Genomic DNA, 6,411 nt, shown 5'->3' with positions numbered 1-6,411 from the left:
CTATAGTCGACAACTCCCAGATGAGTTCACTGAGCTCTCGCTCGAGTCGAAGACCCATGCGACATAGGCTCACGAAGGGATCAACACCACCTTGGCTCTGCCCCGATAGCCAAGCAATGCCCATCACTTTGGAGAAGAAGGTCCCAAGCAGGGCATAGCTCTCTCATCAGTGGTAGACATCCCCACGAAGGAGGGTTCGGTCACCAGATGATCAAATTCAGCCCTTCATCGCCATCACTCCATGTAAGGCCATGAAGGGCTTAGGGGCTCCTAACGAGATCCTAATATATAGGTATGTTAAGCCTCGGGTCCAATGGCTCCCAAACAAAGAAGACCCCCCCAACCGACACCTTTAGGATCGCCCGAGGGCTATGCCCATCGAGCACGCTCACGCACACCCTTTGGCAAAGTGATTCAGCCAAGCCTAACTTGACCATAGCCTCCACCCAGGGCTTGGGGGCTATGACATAGGGGGAGGTGCCCCACCAATTAGTATCAAGGTCAAAGATCCTATATGTGGTGTCTCAAGAGCTATACAAGTGGTGTCATTCTAATATTTTGGAAGTGTCCATAAAAAATGCAAGATTCAAGCCTCAACCATCTACCCCAATGCAAATCTTTGCATCAATGAGAAACACACCTTTTATGGAAATTGATGACAAAGGGGGAGAGATTGTATAAAGATATGAAAACTTTGGGAGAGATTGAGATAAAGATATTACAATTGGGGTTTTGGACATGGACAATGGACAAAGAGGGAACAACATTGAAGAATAGAGAAGGATCAAAATTCTTGGACAAGAAAAGCACATAAGTAGGAGGAGCAAGCTCATGAACTTTGATTAATTACATTTAATATGTGCATATTCATGTGCTTGCTTGCATTGCATAAGTTTTTAATTTTGATATGCATGCTTGTGTGGTGTATGCTAGTTATAGAACTTGAATAATAAAATGATAACTAGCATGCATAGGATGGTAGCTAGACAAGTGGTACTAGAACCTTGCTTATAATGTTGATCTCATGGGGTTTCTAGTGTTTTTGTTGTCTAGCTACTCATGGTGCTAAGGATGAACTTAAAGGTGCAACTCCGATTAGTATCATGATTCAAAGGTTTATTCTATACTCCTTAGTATCATTTGGTAGTAATTACTCTCCCACAATTCCGATCTATACATATGTGCAAGCTTTCAAATCCAAACTCTTAGCACATATGTAGAGGGAGCTAATGCTACCAATTTAGGTTTATGTAACTTGTCCATATCCTTTACACATGGTAAAATTGCTTGGGCAAGCAACATGAATCCATTTGAGCTTAATTTCCATATCTTTGTAGAGTTGTCATCAATTACCAAAAAGGGGGAGATTGAAAGGTCCTTATTTGGTTTTGGTAATTGAGTGACAACATAGGTGGACTAATTGTGTTTAATGTGAGATACAAAGGTGATTAGTCCACATGTACATGTGTGTGAGCAACATATGCCATGGAGGTGAAAATGGCTTGGAGATGTTGCAAAGCTCACACATGTGATGAAGGAGCTCATTGCATATGAAACATGGCATTGAGTCATGTGACTAAGGTGGAGAAGATCAAGACAAGACTTGGCTTGATGGATCGGTTGCAAGCGTGAAGGGCAAGTTGGAGGCTTTGGAGCAATGGATCGCTTGGTGGTGAAGCTTGAGCAAGACTTGGCACCGATGGACAAAGGCAATGGTGAAGAGCAAGTGAGGTCAAGATTGATGAACCAATAGGGTCATATGATGATATGAAGTGGATCATATCATTTGTGATTGGTTGGTGCATGTGTTGCATCAACATTGGAGGAGATGGAATGGAATGCGCAAGGTAAAGGTATAACCTAGGGCATTTTATTTCACTAGTCAAAGGTTGTGTAGAGAAGTGCATGACCAGGGTTTAGGATTAGATGGCCATACTATCAAGAGGGGCAAACTTGTTTGCATATCAGTCATCTAGTGTGACTCGAGTGACCTAACTTTGCATTATTGCTAGGATCGAGTGGCGTGGTGAATTGAGTGACTAATCCTTTGAAAAATGATTGTAAAAATGCTAACACACTTGCCCATGATGGTGAAACACTTGTGGTGTTAGCACATTTGCAAAGGAGTTGAAGGAGGCAAAGTAGGGCATGAGGTGCTGCCTCTAGGGGCACCGTCACCACCTGTCTAGTGCACCACCACCCATGTGGCGGTGACCACTTTGCCTCAGTCAAGCAACTAGTATTGGTGCTAGCACCGCTAGTGGTGGTGCGCACCGCCATGGGCACGACGGTGCACCATCCTGTCCTATTCGGTGCCACCACCACATTTTTCCAGAGGTGAGGGAAAACAGGGGTGGGCACCGCCGTGGGAACCGCCACCCCTGGGCGGTGCACCTCCTTATTTTTCTAGAGAAGAGGGTTTTTGGGGTGTTGGCTAGGGTGGCACCACCACCCCCTATCTAGTGCCACCACTGCTTGTCCAGTGCCCCCGTTGGATGACCGTTGGAGGGGCACCATCACCCCTTGTCCAGTGACCGCACCGCCATGTTTAGTGCCCTCATAGAAACGAGCAGCTTTGGTCCAATGGCTCTATTTGGCTTGGGGGCTATAAGTAGAGATGGAACTTGGGCATGGGTTGGTTGCTGATCACCCTTAAGCCTTGGTGGCTTGTGTAGGTGTGCTTGGATGCCCTCTAACTCACTTGTGCTTGCAAGAGTGTGATTTGATTCTAGTGTGTTGCATCATGAGGTTGCATCGAGTGGCATTAGGTGATCAAATTGCAAGCTGGTGGTGCTTGTTACTCTTGGAGGTTGCCACCTCCTAGACATCTTGGTGGTGGTCTCCATCGAAGCATGCAAAGAAGATTGTGCGGTGCTCTAGATAAGTGATTGTGAGGGGATTGTGCTCACCCCACGGTAGCCGCAAAGAGCAATTCTAGTAGAGCAAGACATGAAGGGTGACAAGTGGTCTGGCCATGTGAAGTGCTAGAGCTTGTGGTAAGCACTCCACGTGGGAGAGTGTGACTTGTGGGTCACCACTAGCAAGAGGACCGGTGGCAACCTTGGAGCTTGTCTCAATGGGGACTAGCTTGGTGGCAACCAAGTGAACCTCAGGATAAAAATCATCGTGTCATCCTTGTCTTCCTGTTGGTTTGCATTCCCCTTTACACAAGCTTGTATTTACATTTTATATATTGTGCTTGTGTAGTTGCTCTTGTAATTAGTTAGCTTGTGTAGCTTGCTAGTTACCTTCTTGCTTGTATAGCATAGAAGTAGCTCCCTTGTGTAACTAGTTTACTTTTGTAGTAAATTAGTTGCCTTCCTTAGTTTGTGTAGTTAAGTATTTTGCGCTATCTAATTTGGCTTGTGAAGCCTTATTATTGAGCATTGCTAGTGAGCTTAGGCTTTGTGCGCTTTGCATCACTAGATTGTGTAGGTGCTCCCCGGTTTGCTTGAAGTACTAGTTGCATAGGTTTGTGTGACCTTGCAAGCTAGAATTGGTAAGGTGAGCACTAGCTAGCCCGACACCTTTGTTGCCTAATTAGGATCTTTATAAGGTGCTTGTGAACTTAGTTAGAGGGGTGTAGTCTTGGCTAAATTGATAGTTTTAATTCTGCACTTATCTTGGTTAGTCGATGTGATTAATTTTAGAAAGGACTAATCATCCCCCTCTAGTCTGCTATCTCAACCCAACACATGGTATCAGAGCTAGGTCTCTCATTTGTGGTCTTCACCGACCCAAGAGGATGGAGACTTATGGGCTGGATGTTGATTGTCCACACATTTTGATGGCACACACTTTGCATAGTGGAAAAATTGGATGATATATAATTTTAAGTTTATTTGCCCTCAAATGTGGTGGATGGTAGATGTAGGGTTTTTTCATGTGTTGGATAAAGAGAATCTAACTCAAGCACAAGAGAAATGCCTAGCTCTCGACATCCAAGCTACTAACATCATGTATAGATCTTTGGATGATTGCATATTTGGAGAGATCATTAACATGAAGACCACATGAGATTTGGATTCATCTCAATGAGATGTTTAGGATGGTCTTTGATGATGATGATGAGCCCAAGGCGGAGGCACATGAGGATGTTGAGCATAGCCACAATTCGGTGATTGTGGAAGATTGCTCCACCTCATGGTCAAGTGTTGATGATGAAGATGATCATACCAGAAGATCACTTGACAAGATTGATGATGATTCCACAAGTGATTCCAATGATGATGCTACTCCAAGCAAATTTGATGGTGATGGTGATGGATCATGCTCGGGCTATGAGAGTGATGTATCTACAAGCTCATCCACTACATCACATTGCTTCATGTCACAAGGTGACACCAAGGTATCTAATGCAAATGTGATTGATCTTGATTCATATGAGGAGCTTCTAGATAGATATGGTTGCATGATCAAAGCTTTAGAAAAAGAGATGGCTAAAACTGAGAAATTGAAAATTGAAAATTCTTTTCTAAAGAACACATGTGAACAACAAAAGCATCTACTTTATGTTACTACTTGTTCACATGAGGAGATAAAATTGGCTCATGAGGAACTTACTTGTTGCTCATGATAACTTGGTACAAGACCATGCTTTTCTCATTAAAAGGCTTTCTAATGAAGAAATTAAAACTAGTGAGAGCTCTTCACATGGGTCAAATGATTAATCACATAATATGGCTAACCCTTGTGATGTAGGCAAGAAGCATGTATCCACCTCTTGCTATGATTTATTAGCTATGCCATGTTCTTCACATTTATATTCTTGTTCATAAGTATGACTATAATAAAGTGAAGACATGACACTGGAAGAACCCATATTGATATTCATACCAAGAATCTCTTCTTCCACGGAGCCAAGCCCTCCAAGGTGGCTTTGCCTTGCTCTAATACAACTAAAAGGTAAAACTAAAGAGAGTAGAGAGTGAGGTGTTGCTCAATGTGGTGTGTGTTTAGAGAGGGGGATACCCCTCTATTTATACAATGCTCAAGGTGGTGCTAGAGGCTATTCTTGGCACCTCCCTGGCTCCCACTGCCTTAGCATGCTTCCATGCCACCGCCATAGTAAGGGTTGGCTGAGCAGTGCCAGTAGGGGGTCGGCCGCACCTAGGGGTCGACCACCCCTTGACCAGGGCCACTCACCACCTGCCTTCGCATGGCAGGTTGTGGGCTAGACTAGGATGGCTTCCCCATGGTGCTTTGCCCTAGTTGTATTGATTTGATAGGCGTCTCCCTTATTTCTTTACATAAATCAGCGTCAGGAAATCACCTTTTGGTGAATTATTCCATGTATTTGTGTTTGTGACCTGCAAAATAATGTTCTCCAAATACATGTGGAACTTGGTTAATAGTAAATGCATATGTGTTTAAGATTGCTTATTTATCCTCTTTTTGTGTCTTAATTGGCAAGTCAGATTTGATCAGTAAAGACCACCAACAAGCTCCCCTAAGCTTAACCTTGCTCGTCCCGAGCAAATAGCTAAGTTATTGGTTGTTGATCAGGTAGTTGCTACAATGACTGAATATAATTCACAAGTGCCATTCCTATAACAAAGTATTATTCCTCAATTTAAATAAGTTTGGCATTCTATCTACCCTTTTAACTTAATCCCTGTGGGGCTTATTGCTTTTCTAAGTCTTAGGTGGTTGCAAGATCGAATGGTTTTAACAGAATTACCAATCATTCATTCTTTGATCAACCTTCTGTCTAGAGGTTTTATAAGTTTTGCAAAAATAAAATGTAAGTTCCTTAAATGATTCACTCGATCGCTCAATGTGTATGATCCTCACCAAGACATTTGATTGTTTTTCCTTCTTTTCATCCTATCTCTAAAAGGCTTTGAGTGGAATTTTAGGTTGGTATGAATGAGAGGTATACTTATATCACATATGTTGCTAAGTCAAAAACCGGATCCAAGGAGATGCAAGTCATACACTTTTATCAAGATGTGCAAGTGTGTCGAATATTTTTTTCTAATCCCAATATTTTTTATACTCCTTTGATCATGACTTTCTCTTTGTTGAATAATTGCCTTAGAAGTATGGGCTATCTCTCTTTTTCAATACTTTGGAACCTTCATGTGTTCCATTTTTTCTTCTTTTTCTTTTGCTAATTTGAGAGCTTCATGCAGTCTCTCTCTCTTTAGCATAGCCCCATACATGTTTTTGGCATATGAAAACTTTGGAGAGAAAGACTCATGACAAATGAATGGAGTTTTTATTTTAGGTGGACAGAAAACATGTTTTTGAGTAACTCTCAGTGTAAGAGTCAGCATTTATTTGTGGGTATACATGGATCTTGATCATGGGTGCATGACTAGAATCTCTACAAGGGTCACAACAATTTGACAAAACTCAATGTGAATATAAGTAGCATATGACTAAGGTTTTGAATTTGAATCATAGTCA

Source organism: Miscanthus floridulus, chromosome 7 (assembly GCF_019320115.1).
Source record: "Miscanthus floridulus cultivar M001 chromosome 7, ASM1932011v1, whole genome shotgun sequence".
NCBI lineage: Eukaryota > Viridiplantae > Streptophyta > Magnoliopsida > Poales > Poaceae > Miscanthus > Miscanthus floridulus.
This window is presented reverse-complemented; position numbering follows the sequence as displayed.